General features: G+C 41.4%; 1 protein-coding gene across 2 annotated transcripts in view; it reads left to right on the top strand.

The window, feature by feature from the left end:
• The window catches only part of LOC122688122, a 102805-nt gene that overhangs the window by 76128 nt on the left and 9277 nt on the right, over positions 1-17400 (top strand). Inside the window, exon 3 of one of the 2 annotated variants that reach the window (XR_006339340.1) lies at positions 9157-9210. The exons of the other annotated variant lie outside the window; for it this stretch is intronic. The gene's annotated coding sequence lies outside the window, so the exon portion shown is untranslated. Of the gene's footprint in view, positions 1-9156; positions 9211-17400 lie in introns of those variants that run through there. 2 annotated transcript variants of the gene reach the window in all.

Below are 17400 nucleotides of genomic sequence, written 5' to 3'. Positions count from 1 at the left end.
TTATTGTGAGAGATATATATATATATATATATTTTTTTTTTCATATTCCTCTCCATTGTGGTTTGTCACAGGATATTGAGTATAATTCCCTGTACTGCACAGCAGGACCTTTTTTATCCATCCAACATGTAACAGCTTGCCTCTCTAATCCCAGAGTCCCAGTCCATCCCTCCCCACACACTCTCCCCCTCAGCAACCACCAGCCTCTTTTCTAGTATAGGTTGCTTGCAAATATCTTACCTGAGAACATTAGATGTTGCACCTTTCCACTCCCTACCTTGGAGACAGCAGGAGTGTAGGAGGCTCACAGGAGCTGTTCAGGTTTATATCTATTTATACTAATTTAAAAATCAACCTACTTGCTTCCCCCCTCTCTTCCTCTGCATTATTGTTTGGGAATCTTCAGAAGTAATTGCCTTTTCCCGCAAGAGGCCGCGGATGGAGTCCTACTTTGCCCGTGACCAGGCTTCTTGGAAGCCTCTTGTCATCTAAGAGCTGGCTGCCCTGCTTCCTTTAGAAGAAAGAGCAACAGCATGAGGTGATTAGGGAGGAGGATTTAATGACAGAGGGCCAGATGGTTTGCTGGTATCACCAACTCAACGGACATGAGTTTGAGCAAGCTCCGGGAGATGGTGAAGGACAGGGAGGCCTGGCGTGCTGCAGCCCGTGGGGTCGCAAAGAGTCACGACTGAGTGGCTGAACAACAATGGCTCCTCCAGCCTGGAAACAGGAACTCTCCATGTAGACTGATAACAAAACAGACAGCTGAGATTCCAGCGTTTGAATTCATTGACTCCACCCTAGAGATTGGTGAGAGGTGAGAGCCTTTCTGACGTTTTACTTGCCACTCCTCAACCCAGTTCTGCTTTCACTGGACTGAGGGAACTAACCTACATATTTGTCATTACTTAGACAAGAATTTGATGTTTATCTATGTATTAAAAAACTGCTTATCTCACAGATAATTTTTAAAATGTGCTATATACCTTTGGGTAAATATTTAACAGTGTATGCTTATACTCTCAAGAAGACATGGAAGCCTTCTGCAACTGTTGCTGCAAAGGATGAAATCTCTAGACAGGAATGTCCAGCCTCTCTGTGAGAATCGTCTCGGGGAGTCTCCAGGCCACAGCAAAAGACGGATCCATGTTTGAAGGACATTTATCTATGGTGTCAGCTTCCACCTAAACACCCTCAGCCAGGTCCTGTCCAGATTTAGGGGCTCGTTTTGTGATTTTTTTTTTTCTCTTGGTCACACTGTATGGCATGCCAGACCTTAGTTCTCCCCCCAGGGATCGATCCTGCACCCTTGAAGTGGAGCACAGAGTCTTAATCGCTGGATCGCCAGGGAAGTCCCTCTGAGGTTACGTTTAATCTCTTTTTTTAACTATAAACATATTGAAACTCAGAGAAGCAAAGTATCTTTCAAGGTTGTGAAACTACTTAACACTAGAAAGTTTAACACTTGTTATCTGACTCAAAGTTTTGTCCAGTTTCTTTCTACTATACAGAAATGTTTCTTCAACTCCATGTGTGTGTATATATATATATATATAGTTGTATATTATATATACAGCGCATCAGTGCATTTAATATACACCTCCAGTAAATTTAATTTGTGGTTATCCTCACTCTTTAATCCCAAATAACTATGAAGAAAATAATATTCTTCATGCTGCCTCCTTGCTAAGAACAGCTTCCTTGTTCTGTACCCATTACTTCTAATATTGATAGATGTGGAAGGAAAAACGAGAGAGAGCCAGCTTCCCTTAATGTGTCTATTCCGTTTGGCTGTACTTCCTCAGAAAAGAAACCTGTGCTTATAAAATACTATGATTATAGAGAAATGTCTCACAGTTACACGTGACTGGTTGAAAAGTCCTCTTGCTGAGTCAAGCCGAGCCTTCGGCTCACAGAAAGTCAGCAGGAAGTGAGGAGAAGCTTTGGGAACATACACAGTGCAATTGTCCACTCCCTTTACAGGAGGAAGAGGAAACTCAGGGTTAAGCTTGCCTTGGGCTATATTGAGACTTTTGTTTGGGAGATGCAGAAGCTAAGTGACCTTACAGGAGACAACACTCAAACCACGTAAATGTTCAATAACAAGTGTGATGTTTCTTTTAGCAATGTACTAGCAAAAAATATTTTAATACGGCCATCAAAACTGAGATTGACGATTGAAGATCCTAGAACAAACTGATCAATGGGCTGGTACTTTGAATGAAAGAGTGTTTACTTTCAACTAGAGTAGGATTTACTGAACTAATAGGAGTATCACTTTACTATTATATTTGAAAATGTGTGTGGTCATTGCTCTTTTTGTTCTTGGCTTTGTTCGGATTTCATATTACAGATCTTTTTCTTAAGTTTCACAGGTTATTTTTATCATTTAAAATATGAACATTTATATTTAAAAAAACTAAGTAATTTTAAAGCATATATGTTGGTATTTCTTGATTTACTTTCTTTAAGCTGTCAGTGCAGAAAGTCCTCTGTGTTACACCAGTCAGGGCCATCATCTGGTGGACGCTGATAATAAGGAATAAAAAATTAGAGTTTCACAGTTTGCCTAAGACATCCACAACAGAGACACGCTGAGAAGATCCATTGGTCGTAGTGTCCAGCTCTGACATGGAACTCTAGGCTGAAGGAGAGCTAGAACAAGAGAGAGAACGAGTGAAAAGGAAATTGAGCTGAACTCTAAACAGTGAGAAGCGTGTACCTCCGTCCCAGACACAGCCCTCCCTGCCTCCTCGTCTCCGAGGACCTGTGTCCACCCGAGGCAATGCCTGTCAGAGGAGCGGGCGCTCACACGGCAATTATCCACATGCGGCGGCCAGCTGCCCCTACCAGAAGCATGGGCGTCATCCAGTGAGGAATTGAAAATGTTCCTGACAGAAAGTCAGGGTAGAGTTCTACGGGGATCCATCCTCCTCTGGCAAGGGGTGGCTGAAGGAGAGGCAGGAGAATTTCAATGAATAATTTACATTAATTCCCGAGCATGACTCATTTGGCACAGTCACTTTTAAGTCAGTGGGGGATATCAGCATTCATTGCTGAGATTGCATCTCCGCTGCAGTTCCATTAATGCATTTTCTTTTTTTTCCAGTGACAATATTTTAGAACCTCTTTGCAGAGAGCAGCCCCTGCAACCACGTAAGCCATTTTCTTTCTTTTGTGTGTGTGTGTGTGTAATAAAGTTTTATTAAAGTATAAAGGAGATAGAGAAAGCTTCTGACATAGGCATCAGAAGGGGGCAAAAGAGTACCCCTTTGCTAGTGTTAGCAATGGAGTTAGGTGTGGTCTTTCCGTGTTGCTCCTCCAAGAATCCTATCAGTGAATTTGGCCTGGTCAAAACTTACATTTGTTTTTTACTGTGGACCATTTTTAAAGTCTTTATTGAATTTGTTAAAATGTTCCTTCTGTTTTATGCTTTCTTTGTTGTTTGTTTTTCCCTCTCACGGCGTGTGGGATCTTAGTTCCCCAACCAGGATCAAACCTGCACCCCATGCGTAGGAAAGCAAAGTCCCAACCCGTGAACCACCAGGGAAGTCCTCATAGTTTTTTTCATAGATTTATTTATGCATTCAGTCGTTGGCCTTGCACACAGCCGCTCTCTGGTTGCAGGGGTCTGGTCTGCTCTCGAGCTGCGGCGCTCAGCCTTCTCTCGGCAGTGCCCTGGCTGCAGGGCACGGGCTCAGAGCGCTGGCTCGGTACTTACAGGACGCGGGCTTAGCTGCCCTCTGGCAGGCGGGGTCTTTGTGGAGCAGCGATCAAGCCCATGTCCCCTGCATTAGCAGGCAGATTCCTAGCCAGTGGACTACCAGGGAAGCCCCACAATTCTTGATACATTAGTTTTCTTCTTTGTTTCCCTGACATCTACTAGCAACTGGATCACACAGCTTTTGGGAGATGACTTAATGGAGTCATCTCCAGCCACAACGTAACACCATTTACCTGTTCATGGGTATTCATAAAAATCCTTGTTCAAATCTGTCCCTAGTATCTCTAAAAGAGTCAGTCTGTTCATCTCACATGATAAGAAGGGAAATCCACCTGTGAGCATTGGTGCTCAACTTAATGGATGCTTGTCAAATCCTACCCTTGCCCAAGCTTGTTCCAGATCTGACCTCATGCAGCTCAAGGAGAATTTTATCTCCTTTTTCTTTTTTTTTTCCTCTTAATTTAGGCATAGTCGATTTATATTGTGTTAGTTTCAAGTGTATGGCAAAGTGATTTATCTATGCATATATACATGTATATTCTTTCTCATATTCTGTTCTGTTGTAATTTATTATAAGATATTAAGTATAGTTCCCTATGCTATACAGAAAGCCCTTGTTTTTCTCTATTTTATATACAATAGTGTGTATCTGTTAATCCCAGACTCCAAATTTATCTCTCCTTCTGCCTTTCCCCTTTGGTACCCATAAGCTTGTTTTCTACATCTGTGAGTCTCTTTCTGTAAATCAGTCCATTTGTACTTTTCTCCTTCTTCTGTGCTTCTTGTAGGAATGCAACTGAACAGTTTAACTGAAGCCAAGACAGAGAGGAGGAAGGGCTTGCGACAGCCTCGGGAATTTCCAAAGAGAAGAGCTGCTCTCTCGAAATCTGAAACTGTCAAAGCAAAATAGTCTATTAGCCCTTGCACACATCCACAGACACCCTCAGGACTTGAAGAGTCATAGGTAAAAGAGGAATCAGAGGCAGTAGGAAGGTTTATTAGTACGTCTGTACCATCTGGACCTATTGTAAATTTCTAAAATAGCAGGCTTCCCAGGTGGCGCTAGTGGTAAAGAAACCACCTGCCGGTGCGGGTAGACGTAAGAGACTTGGGTTAGATCTTTGGGTCAGGAAGACCCTCTGGAGAAGGGCATGGTAACCCACTCCAGTATTCTTTCCATGGAGAGAAGAGCTTGGAGGCTATAGTCCACAGGATTGCAAAGAATTGGACACAACTGAAGTGACTTAGCACACACGTACCATCTGGCCTATTGTAAATTTTTAAACTTGGGAATATTTACAGTAGGTTAAGAAAAAAACTAGAGCAAGAATACCATCCTGGAATTCCCTGCAGTCCAGGGGTTGAGACTTCGCTGTCCAGAGTTGCATTGGTGTCTGCCATACAACAGTGCAGATCAGTCCTATGTGCGTACATACATCCGCTCCCTCTGGGGTCTCCCTCCCCCTCCATCCCACCCCTCTAGGTCACAGAGCACCAGACCCGGCTCCCTCTGTCAGACAGCAGCTTCCCTCGGTGCTGGGTGGCGCATAGTCGCTCAGTCATGCCTAGCTCTCTGCGACCCCATGGACTGGAGCCCGCCAGGCTCCTCTGTCCATAGGACTCTCCAGGCAAGAATACTTGAGTGGGCTGCCATTTCCTTCTCCAGGGGATCTTCCCAAGTCAGGGATCGAACCCACATCTCCTGTGTCTCCTGCTTGACAGGCAGATTCTTTACAACTGAGCCACCTTTTAAAGGACAAGGCCGGACCTTTACAGGCAGGGGCAACTTCAATTCCTTCTGAGCAGACAGACATGCAGGTACTTTTTTCAATATTGGAATACTGGATACACTTCACTTGTAAGAAGTTTGCAAAGTATTTATCTTTGTGAGAAACTGAATAACTCCTAAGACAAGACACCATATAGGCTGAAATCAACAAGCCCATCATCATATGTCCCTCAAACCTCTTGAGCAATTTGCAGCTTAATTCTTAATGCTACTCAATTGTATGTTCAATATTTTTTGAGATCATGCCATAGTTACGTATGAATAACTCTCCTAGTTTCCTTGTTCATGACCTTAAAGATAGATAATCTGAAACCCAGTGAACCTCAGCCCCAACCTTCAGACAGGTAGGTAGATTTCAGAAATTTCAAGCTGCAGTTTCAGCCCCACATATCTCTTTACCAAAATGAAGCCCCTCTCCCACCCTGCTGATCTGATTGAATTTTAGGAGCATCCATCCTAGATACCTTAAATTCTCTACATTCCTGCCAGGCCCCTGAGCAGCAGGGAAGGGCAAAGAGCTTTTCGATGGTCTAGGAAGATTCACAGACTACACTGTTTAGCTCTTAAGGTGTGCTCAATAGGCGTGTGATGATCTATGCTGCTGGCTTCTGGCGTGCTCCTCCTGAATGTATCATCGTGTCTGATCAGGGCCCAGGTGAACGCTAAGGGATTCAGCTCTCTCTGTTTTCCGGGAATAATGTATGGAGTCGTCCACTTTGAGATTCAGAGGGAGAATGTTGTCTGTGCACAAATGAGCAGTCGCCAGGAGTGCCACTCAAGGCAGAGGATGATTTTTATCGATCCATCTCGGAAGAAGAGAGCTTGTGTTATTTGGTGTCAGAAGAAACGCTGGTTTCATTTAATCACGGAAGGGAAATTTGCTCACAAACCTGTCCTCAGGACAAGTTCATGGCTTTGGAAAGTCTAAACATACCAAAACTAGGGGACAGGGCAGTTCAGTTCAGTTCAGTCACTCAGTCGTGTCCGACTCTTTGCGACCCCATGAACTGCAGCACGCCAGGCCTCCCTGTCCATCACAAACTCCCGGAGTTTACTCAAACTCATGCCCATCGAGTTGGTGATGCCATCCAGCCATCTCATCCTCTGTCGTCCCCTTCTCCTCCTGCCCCCAATCCCTTCCAGCATCAGGGTCTTTTCCAATGAGTCAACTCTCTTCGCATGAGGTGGCCAAAGTATTAGAGTTTCAGCTTCAGCATCAGTCCTTCCAATGAACACCCAGGACTGATCTCCTTCAGGATGGACTGGTTGGGGACAGGGCAGGGTGTGGGTAAATTAGGAGCTTGGGATGAACACACACACACTACTGTGTACAAAATAGATAAGCACAGGGACTCCGCTCCATACTCTGTAATAACTCACATGGGGAAGGATCTGAAAAAGGCTGCATACATGTACGTGTATAACTGACTCACTTTGCTATCCACCTGGAACTCACACAACACTGTAAAGCAACTATACTCCAACAAAATTAAAAAATAAAAAATAAACACACCAGCTCGATCTGTCCTGTGGCTATAGTGGTAACAGCAGTGACGGGGAGAAGTATAGGAGAGGAATAACAACAATAAATTTTAAGAAGACAGTACTTTTTATACACTGGGCTCCAGAATTCACATGTGGAGAAAGAGCTTTTCCATTTAGGATGAGTGACTTTATCTCTAGGTTTGTCTTTCATCCTCAGACCCAAGACAGGGTAGTCGCAGAGAAGCAGAGCTGTTGTTTTCTCTCTTAAGCAGGGAGCTTAGAAAAGTCAAACTGCAGGTGGCCTTCCATTCATTCGGATATCTTCAAATATCTCCTCCAAATATCTTCAAACCCTAGAAACAATGTTATCTATCACCCTTTTCTCTCATTTCCAAACCCCCACAAGCCTGGTAAAAATGCAAAAGGCACTCAGGTGGAGAAAGGGAGGAAACACTGGTAACACCCAAATTCACAACACATCTGGTCCAAGCTGCAGGCTGGACAGTCGGTCACGTCCTGCTGCCGTTACAGGCGTTTCTGTTGATCTTTACACTTGGAAGTTCATTTGCTGTGTTTTTTCTTTGTGACTTGTCCTTCATACATTATTCATACACGTAATTACTGAATATGCAATCTTCTTTTATTGTTATTTCCCTCCTGCCCTAAAACCCCCCAAAAGCTTTCCACAGTGAGTTTCGTTTACCTAACCTTGACTCTACAGTCAGACTTTTGGAAACGGTGATGACAGGGTATTTGATACTCACTCATTGTCTCCCAGTCTTCACTTTCATCTCGCCTCAGCATCCGGAAATCTGAGTTCTTTCTTGGCCACACTATTCAAACCACTCTTAACCAAGGTAACTGCTGCCCTCCTAGCCTTGTGACCCTCAGACCTGCATGGAAGGATGGGGTATGGTTTTGATGGCCACACCTTTGGAAATGTTTCTGCTCCTTTCTGAATCCATGATAACACTTGTATCTGGTTTTCCTTTGAAATTTTCCTTCAAACTTTGTATGTTGTGTTCTCAGCTGATTTCTGTTCCTTATCCAGAGTCTTCTCTTTACATTACAATTTTCCCCTATCTTTACACTCTGAGGAATCCTCTGCATGCTATTAGCCCCTCTCTTGAGATCCAAACAAACCCTGGAAATGTCTGTGTTTCACACTTACATTACACTAGGCATCTCCAAAATTTAACTTTCCAAATTCTCTGTAAGCTCATCGCAGCTCATGCATTTCCTTTCACAGTTAAAGGTGAAGCCGTTTGGCCAGTTGTCTCAGATAAGCGTGATTCACAGTCACGTGTAAACCCTTCTCTTTATTAATCTCTACACATGGCGTCTCTTGGAGCTTCTGTGTTGGTGACATCCAGGGCCTCCACTGCATAGTGCTTCAGCAACGCTTGCCTGAACCTGGATTATTTTGAGTTTCCTAACTTACTTCAGGGTTACTCTTCTCCTGTCTACTAGTAACTTTATTCTGCTTCCAGTGGCATAGCTGCCATATTATAATTCATTTAAAAAAAAACAAAAAACAAATTACAAATTAGAAAAACTATTTACAAGGCAGACACCATAGATTTTAACATTTTATTATGGCGGATTTCAATCAGATGATAAAGTACTCTGTTGTAACAAAATCAATATACTTGATAATGTTCCCAATGTATGGAAGAAAAGTGATTTAAGAAAGGAATGTCTTATATCTCTTGCACACAGGTGTCATATGAAATAGTTGACACTGAAAGAAGTTAACTTTCTAGAACATAGAATTGCAGCATTTCTCTGGTTAAGTCTTCAATTCTTGACACTTGAAGGATACAGTCTAAGCTCCTTAGCAAGTTGTACGAAGCTCTGGACACCCTGGCCCAAGTTTATCCAAGTATATCTTTCATACTCACTTTGTGCTTCAGAGCCACTGTGAGGGCTTGGGGTCACAGCTGTGTCTTTTTTATCTGCTTGGACTCTCTCCAACTCCTCCCGCCGATTTTCTACCTGCTTATCAAAATATGAGTCAAAATTTATCTTCCTGATAAGGTACTCCCAGGTACTATTTATTAATTCCTTCACCTATACATTTATATTTATACAAATTTATATATATATAATGTATATATAGACTGTAAAATTGTCTGGAATTTAATTAACTATGTTTTAGGTTGAACTGTGGTGTTGGAGAAGACTCTTGAGAGTCCCTTGGACTGCAAGGAGATCCAACCAGTCCATCCTTAAGGAGATCAGTCCTGGGTGTTCATTGGAAGGACTGATGCTGAAGCTGAAACTCCAATACTTTGGCCACCTCATGCGGAGAGTCGACTTATTGGAAAAGACCCTGATGCTGGGAGGGATTGGGGGCAGGAGGAGAAGGGGATGACAGAGGATGAGATGGCTGGATGGCATCACCGACTCTATGGACATGAGTTAGAGTAAACTCCGGGAGTTTGTGATGGACAGGGAGGCCTGGCGTGCTGTGATTCATGGGGTCACAGAGTCAGACATGAACTGAACTGAACTGAGTTTGGACTAAACACATAGGTAGAATCATACAAAATTGCCATCAAAAAATGGTCAACTATTAGCAATTTCCTATGGCCCAAACTACTGTTTCTCCATGTGTGGGGCTGTCTTTTCTGTATTATTTATTTATCTGTTAAATCAGCTATTTACTTTTGCATGGATTTTAAATCTAAATGGTTGTAAAAGAGAGAACATGTGAACATGAAAAAGAACAAGAAGAGCATGTGGTGGAGACTGTATGTTGCCCCACAAAGCCTAAAATCTTGACTTCTTCACCTTATATAGAAAAGTCTGCATATCCCTGCATTGAACCATTACTTACTTGCAGTAGAACTCTGTGTTTCCAACATACAGCACAGTGCCTGGAACTCTATATACTCAGTGCTTGTCAAACTGAACTAAACGACTGGTGAATTTCCTGAGAAAAATCAAGATGAGAATGGGCACAATTTCCTTTTGCTTTCTCAAGGAAGCTGGCTTTTCAAAATAGGACACAAAATGTTTGCTGTCTTGAGCACACTTTGCAGCTCACCCAAACCCAGCAACCTATGACCAAGAACACTGTAGTCAAATGACCCAAAGCCAGCGTCCTCCTACACTGCCAGCAGCAAGGCCAGAGGTCAGCGTTATCTGTCAGTAATCGAAATGAAAGGAACTTGGGGTGGCAGTGGGGATGGCTGTGTGTGACTCAGGGCTGCTATTAACTTTAAAATGTGTTGACATTGAAAGTCTTTATAAAAAAAAAGAAAATCTCTTCCTGAAGCACATCATTGCAAAGTACTTAAGGACTTGGTCCAAGAGCCCAAGTGCTTCATCAGCAGTCACATTCCCGCTGAAGAAATGATCTAGCGAAGACTGCTCCTAGGTCAAAAAATGTGAGATTGTACTTGGCAGCCACAGTGCAGGGAAGAAAGATTCGCTTGGAACAACAGCCTTTTGCTCTAGTCTGTACACTCACTTTTCTTCTTTTCTCTTGCTTTTTATTTTTATGTTTGCTGCACCCTGACAGCTTAGAGAAAAGGGATCTTTTTCAGAATCTTTTTGAAAGTGGGGTGTTCTGAAATAATTGGGTGAGTTAAACCCAATCCCTTCACAGTTAATCTCAAAAGACACTGTTGTTGGTATTTTCACCACGGCATTTAAGAAGTACTTTGCAAATGTAGAATTATCGAAATACTCATTTCCTGTTTTAGGTCTGTGCTATATCACAGCTGTGCTCAATTAAGGCTTTTTGAAAAGCAGCAGACAGGAAGGAAAACAGTGCCTTTTCTCTCTTCTTTGTAATTCTTTGAAATAAATAAATAAACTCAATGCTTTCCACTGGAACCCCCTCCCATGCTTTTAGAATTATAGACGTATTAAAGCTTTGTTTCTAAGCAATGGGGAAAAAAAAATTGCATGTTTCTAACAAACAACACAATGTAGGGAAGCCCTTTGTTTCCAACTATATCTCAGACTTGCTAGTTTCTGATTGAACTTCACATCTGCCGAACTAAGTCATTGAAACTCACCATGAAAAGCTTTTTCGTGTGCAAAGACCACAGGGTTTCAGAGATGAGGCATCCATGATATTAATAGATTCTGCCTTAAGAAAGTAAAAAGTATGAGAAATTCAAGGAGTAGCTATAACTTTCAGTCCAGGTTTAGGAGTTTATCCAGAATACTGGCCTGCCTAGCTCTCTCAGCTGTTGTTTGGCCCCTATTCTCCCTGCCAGCCCCACCCCACGCTGGTGCACAGCCATCAAAGAAATCTTTCTACAACATGAATGGATCAGTGTCACCGCCCCCGCGTGATCAGGGACTCTCCGGTGACTAAGAGCGCTGACTATGAATTTTGGATGGGCATCAACATCTCCTGCAGAGCTTTCAAAGTGCCTGTATGCTCCTCTCAACTTCAAAAGTGTCTGGATCTTTGGATCTGGGTTGGAGACACAGGATCCAGGGGACTCTGCTGCACAAAACCCAGACAGACAATCTCGAGACCGCGGAACAAGAGCCAGACTTCGGGATGACATACAAGCCCATTCCACTTGGGCTCATGACCTGCCAGGCCCAAGGTGCATATTTCAGGGCCAATCTTCAGACTTCTCAGTGGCATTTGAAAGCGCTATTTCTTGTGACTCTGGATATGCGTTTCCTTTTACATTGCTGTGTGCTCAGCTGCTCAGTTGTGTCCGACCCTCTGCAACCCCATGGACTGTAGCCTACCGAGCTCCTATGTCTATGCAATTCTCCAGGCAAGAATACTGGAGCGGTCTGCCATGCCCACCTCCAAGGGATCTCCCCAACCCAGGGATCGAATCCGCATCTCCTGCATTACCTGCATTAGCAGGCAGGCTTTTCACCACCGCGCCACCTGCGACCTTGCCCTCTGTCACCTTCTTCTCCTTAAATCTCTTTTGCATATTTTTCTTTTCTTCCAATCTCTGAAATACTGGTGCTATCGGGCCCTCTCTGCGGACGCTGCTGCCACTCTACATGCTTTCCTTGGTCACGTGTCCACGCTACAGTGGCTCCAGTGACCTCAGTGATTAAGGCCATGGACTCGTGGACCAGGTTTTCAGGATTCAATTCTGGATCTGTCACTCTCCTTGTCTGTGTTCCCTCAAATACCTACATCAAACTGTTATTTTGAAGATTTAAGGAATTAATATGAATAAAGTACCTCAAGTAATTGAATAATCATCATCAGTCACTGAAGCATAGAAAGTCCTCACCATTATTGTCTTTCTGTTGGTGACTTACTACTGTTCAGTTGTGTCCGACTGACCCCATGGACTGCAGCACGTCAGGCCTCCCTGTCCATCACCAGCTCCCGGAGCTTACTCAAACTCATGTCCACTGAGTCAGTGATGCCATCCAACCATCCCATCCTCTGTTGTCCCCTTCTCCTCCCGCCTTCAATCTTTCCCAGCATCAGGGTCTTTTCAAATGAGGAATACTGAGGACTGCTTTAGTCCTTCAGTTCAAATCTCTCTCCTGAGTCCTGAAACAACACATCCAACTGACTCCTTGACATTTCCACTCAGAGGTCACAGGAACTCTAAAGAGAAGTTGCCTCTAAAACAGATCCCTCTTTTTATCTCTCATTCCCAGTTTGCTCCTTTTTCTGGGAGCCATACCTTGCCCAACTACCACCAAACGGTACGTAAGATGGGAAATTAGGCGTCAAATCTGGCAATTTTCTATTTTGATCCACCTGAAATCCATCAACAAGTCACGTTGACTCTTGACTCAAATTCTTTCACTTGTCTTAAATGCCCCTTGTCACAACCCTGTTCAGCCACCTCAACTTGTTATATCACATCCTAAGTATGGTGCCTGTGACTTTTAAAGTAATGTCTCATTTCCATTCTATACTCTCTACTTCAGCCACAGTAAATGTTCTAAATCATGTCAATGACTATCTAAATATGTCCAATGGCTTTTCATTGCCTTTAGAATAAAATTAGATGTGCTACTCATGGCTAACCATATTCTTCAGAGTCTCCTTTGCTGACGCCTCCAGTCTAATTCTCTATCACTTCCCACCTTGTTCTCTATACTCAGCTGAGGTTGAAATCTGTTCAGCTCCCTAGCATCATCTCCCTGGTCTCTGATGTTCTGCATGAATAGCCCTCTGCTTGGATGCTCTGTGACCCACAATTAGCCTCAGCTAGTACCTTGCTTCTCCAGGAAGCTCTCTTAACATATCATGTCCCAGTTAGGCATTCTCTCTCTACATGCCCCATGATACCTGTTACACTTATCATGTTACATTCTAATTGCTTTGCCTTCTCCTAAAACGTAAATGCTGTGAAGGCAGAAACTTAACTCTTTCTATTCACTGCAATTCTCATATCACCCGGCACATAGTAAGCATTCAAAAAAATGTGATGAATAAAAGAATGGATACATGAATACAAAAATTCCTTGTCACACCTTGTGTTTCATCCATGTCAAAACTTGATTCTACCAACACCTGTCTTAAAATCTCCTCTTACTGTTTTTCCTAAATGTGTAAATACCAGTAAGATAAATTTAAAACTCTTAAAGCAAGTAACATCTGTAAAGTATAAGAGATGATAAAACACAGAGTGTTAACATCCTTTAACACAACAGATTTATTATGGAAAATTGTTTTGAAATATTAGCAGGAATTCCAAATGCTGAAAGCACTGGCCCCTTGGGTGTTCATCTAAAACCTTGTCTGATTGTGGCTAACCACAACATCTTTAACATTAATCTGAGCATCTTACGAGATTTTCATTTCTTCCGGCTTTCTGGTTTCTGGCTCGGTTAGCCTGTGAAATCTGGATTTTGTTTATTCTTTACCAAGACAAGTACCTTATTTTAGAAGGAAAATGAATCAAAATGCATGAAATGAACATATGGGAAAGATATTATTTAAGTTTCCAAGGAGTGTCAGTGCTTATAAAAGATATAATATAAGAGTTGGAAGAGATCTGAAATATCACCAAGTCCAGTGCATTCGTTAGGTGACTAGAGAGCTACTACTTAGCCAAAGAAGTTCAGTAACTGACTACAAATCACCAAAGTGCTTGGTTTGGTGAGCTTGAATTGAATCACCAGAAATGGGTTTGAATTTGTTAAATCTTGTGCACTACTTATTCATATGACTTAAGAGAAATTTTATGTAAAGCTTTTTAGAGGACTGTAAATTTCTTTCACCTAAGGTAGTGATTGATTACTTAAGAAGATTCACAGATAACATTGGCTGTGAAAGTGTTGAAGAAAATACCATTGGGATCATTCTTCACACCTCCTGTCTACCTTTAAAGAATTTCTCAGGCTCGAGATCAATAAGTACTCTTCTGACTCAGGTGGGAGTGAGGAGGACAACTATGGAGTTAGACTATGAAGAGAAACAAAACTGTGGCAAGGGTGAAGCAAAGAAAGCCAACATATTTTGGAAATATTCTAAGATTCCTTGTACAAAATGTATTATTCCATTTTATCCAGCTCTCTTTGGAACTCTGATTGCCTTCTAAGGGACAGAAAAGGGGAGATACTTGGTTACTATGGGTCTAAAGAAATGCACTCCAATTACTGCTTTCTTCATCTCTTAAGATTCTCTGAGAACTATAGTCATCAGTGCAGACTTAAAATGTTTATGCAGATTCCCACCTATGCCACTTGTTTTTTAATGGGTACCCCATTCTCAGAGTACATTCTCTATTCTGGCAACAGATTTCTTTCCAAACCAGAGGACTGGTCATATGGTAGACTTTGGTGGTCCCAAGAATCACATCTCTCACTCAAAATTTCAAAATTTTCAAGAATCTAAAACTTTCAGTGAATTTTGATAAACAATTCCTAGACTTTGAGAGATTAAAAGTTTTGTTTCTTGGCATTTCAAGACCATCTTTACCCCTTAAGAGCAGATTCATATGAGACTACTCATAATGCTAATGAATAAATTTTGAATGCCAAAAACCTCTTTATTTTTCCCCTTTGAAGGAAACTTATTCATCTCTCAATTCGACACAAGTTATCCCTGTATGCAGATTACCTGGGGAGCCAGCTTCTGATTAGATGGTGGCCTACACAGTGTGAGATTAGAACTGAGTGTTAGCATAAGCATCCGTTCCATGCCAGCTCATGAACTCACCATGTCAGCTCATCTAGACTCATCCTCTGCACAACAGGAAGTCACAGAATATATCCATGTGTTGAACAACTCTCCTTGGACAGAGATTTCAGGGTCTCTTCCAATTATCTCCATGAAAAAACTTGCCTATGATGGGTATAATTGAGGTGTGACCTAAGCAAAATTGGAAGAGCTTCAACAAGTCAGCCAATCATTTCATAAAGAGGTTTATGAAGAAAAGATGTCACGGAACTAAGTTTTAAAAGATACAATTTTTGGAACTTTTTTCTTTTTATCATAAGAATGGAGTAACTTTCAACTAATATTCTTTTGAGAAACTTTGTAGATTTTTTTTCAGGGATGACATTTTACCTACTATTAAAAAAATAAAATCCCACAAGCACCTAAAGAAAAACTTCAATTTGATAAAGAACGTCTACCTAAAAACCTAGCGCTAATATTGTACTTACTGGTGAGAACTAGATCATTTCTGGTTAAGCTTGGGAACAAGATAGTGGAAACACCACAACTATTCAGTATTGAACTAGAAGTTCTAGCTAGTGCAATAAAATAAGAAAAGGAAATAATAACCATAAAGACTGGGAAGGAAGATATAAAACTCTTTTTCACAGTTGACATGATCGCCTATGTAGAAAAGCCCAAAGAATCAACAGACATGCTCCTGGAACTAATAAGCAATGATAAAAAGGTTTCAGGACACAAGATAAAGATGCAAACATCAGTTCTTTTCCTATATACTAGCAACTAACAATTGAAATTTGAAATATAAAACCACAATACTATTTACAATAGCATTAAAAATACTATAACTATAAACCTAACAGATATGTACCAGATAATCATGTATAAAACTGCAGAACTCTGATAAAAAATTAAAAGAATACCTACATAAATTAAGAGATATTCTGTGTTCATTGATTGGCAAGCTAAACAATTGTAAGATGTCAGTTTTCCCCAATTTGACCTGTGGATTCAATGTAATCTCTATCAAAATCCCAGCAAGTTATTTTGTAGATGTCAGCAAACTGATCAAATGCTTATAAGGAAAGGAAAAGGAATCAGAATAATCAATGTAATACTGAAGAAGAATAAGGTTAGAAGACTGACATTAATTGACTTCAAGACTTGCTTTTAAGCTAGAGTAATTAAGACAGTCTAGTACTGGTGGAAATACAAACATGTGGATCACTGGAACAAAATGACACAGGAATAAACCCACAAATATCATTAACTGATCTTTTACAAAGGAACAAGACAGTTAAATGGAGACAGTATAGTCTTTTTCAACAAATAGTGCTGGAATAATTGAATCTTCATAAGCAAAAATGTGAATCAAGACACAAATCTTACATCTTTCACAAAAATTAACTCAAAACAAATTACATACATAAATATATAGAAGAAAATCTAAGTGACCTTGTCTTTGGCAGTGAGTCTTGAGATACAACACCTAAAGAACAATAAATGACAAAAAAATCAATAAATTGGACTTCATTAAAATTAAAAACTTGTATTCTCTTATGATACTATCAAAAAAATAAAGATAAGCCACAGAAACTTAGCAAAAATATTTGAAAAATATGTATCCTATAAAACATTGGGTCCAAAATCTACAAAGCACTCTCACAATGAGATAATAAAACAGAATGCAATTTAAAAAATGTCAAATAATCTGAACAGGAAATCAACATATGGGAAATATGCATGTGGAAAGCTGTCCACATTATTTGTCACTAGGGAATTGCAAAGTAAAGCAATAATGAGATCTTGCACACCAACCAGGAAGGGTAAAACAAAACAAAACAAAGACTGAGAGTGCGAAACACTGGTGGGCATGGGGTCAGCAGGAGTGGGTGCTCGTTGCCAGGGCGATACACAAGCAGCGCAGCCGCACCACAAGGCAGCCCGGCAGTTTCCTACAAAGTGAACACAATCCCACTGGGCAACGTGTTAATCCCACTCCAAGTATGGCAGCTCCCCACCCCTGGGCCCCTGGGTTTCAATGTCTACAGTTTCAGTTATCTGCAGACAACTGTGGTCCAAAAATGTTAGATCAGGATTCCGGAAATAAGCAATTCATAAGTTTTAAATGGTACCCTGTTCTAAGTAGTATACGAAAACCTTGCCGCACTGTGCCCCATCTTGCCCAGGATGTGAACTATTCCTTTATCCAGCACGGCAATCTGTATATGTTACCCACCATTAGTCACTTAGTGGCCTACTGGTTATCAGATCAGCTGTCATGGTATTGCAGTGTTTGAGAGTAAGTCTTAT

This window comes from Cervus elaphus, chromosome 32 (genome assembly GCF_910594005.1).
Source record: "Cervus elaphus chromosome 32, mCerEla1.1, whole genome shotgun sequence".
Classification (NCBI taxonomy): Eukaryota; Metazoa; Chordata; class Mammalia; order Artiodactyla; family Cervidae; genus Cervus; species Cervus elaphus.
The sequence above is the reverse complement of the archived record's forward strand: the minus strand, read 5'-3'. Positions and strand labels throughout refer to the sequence as shown.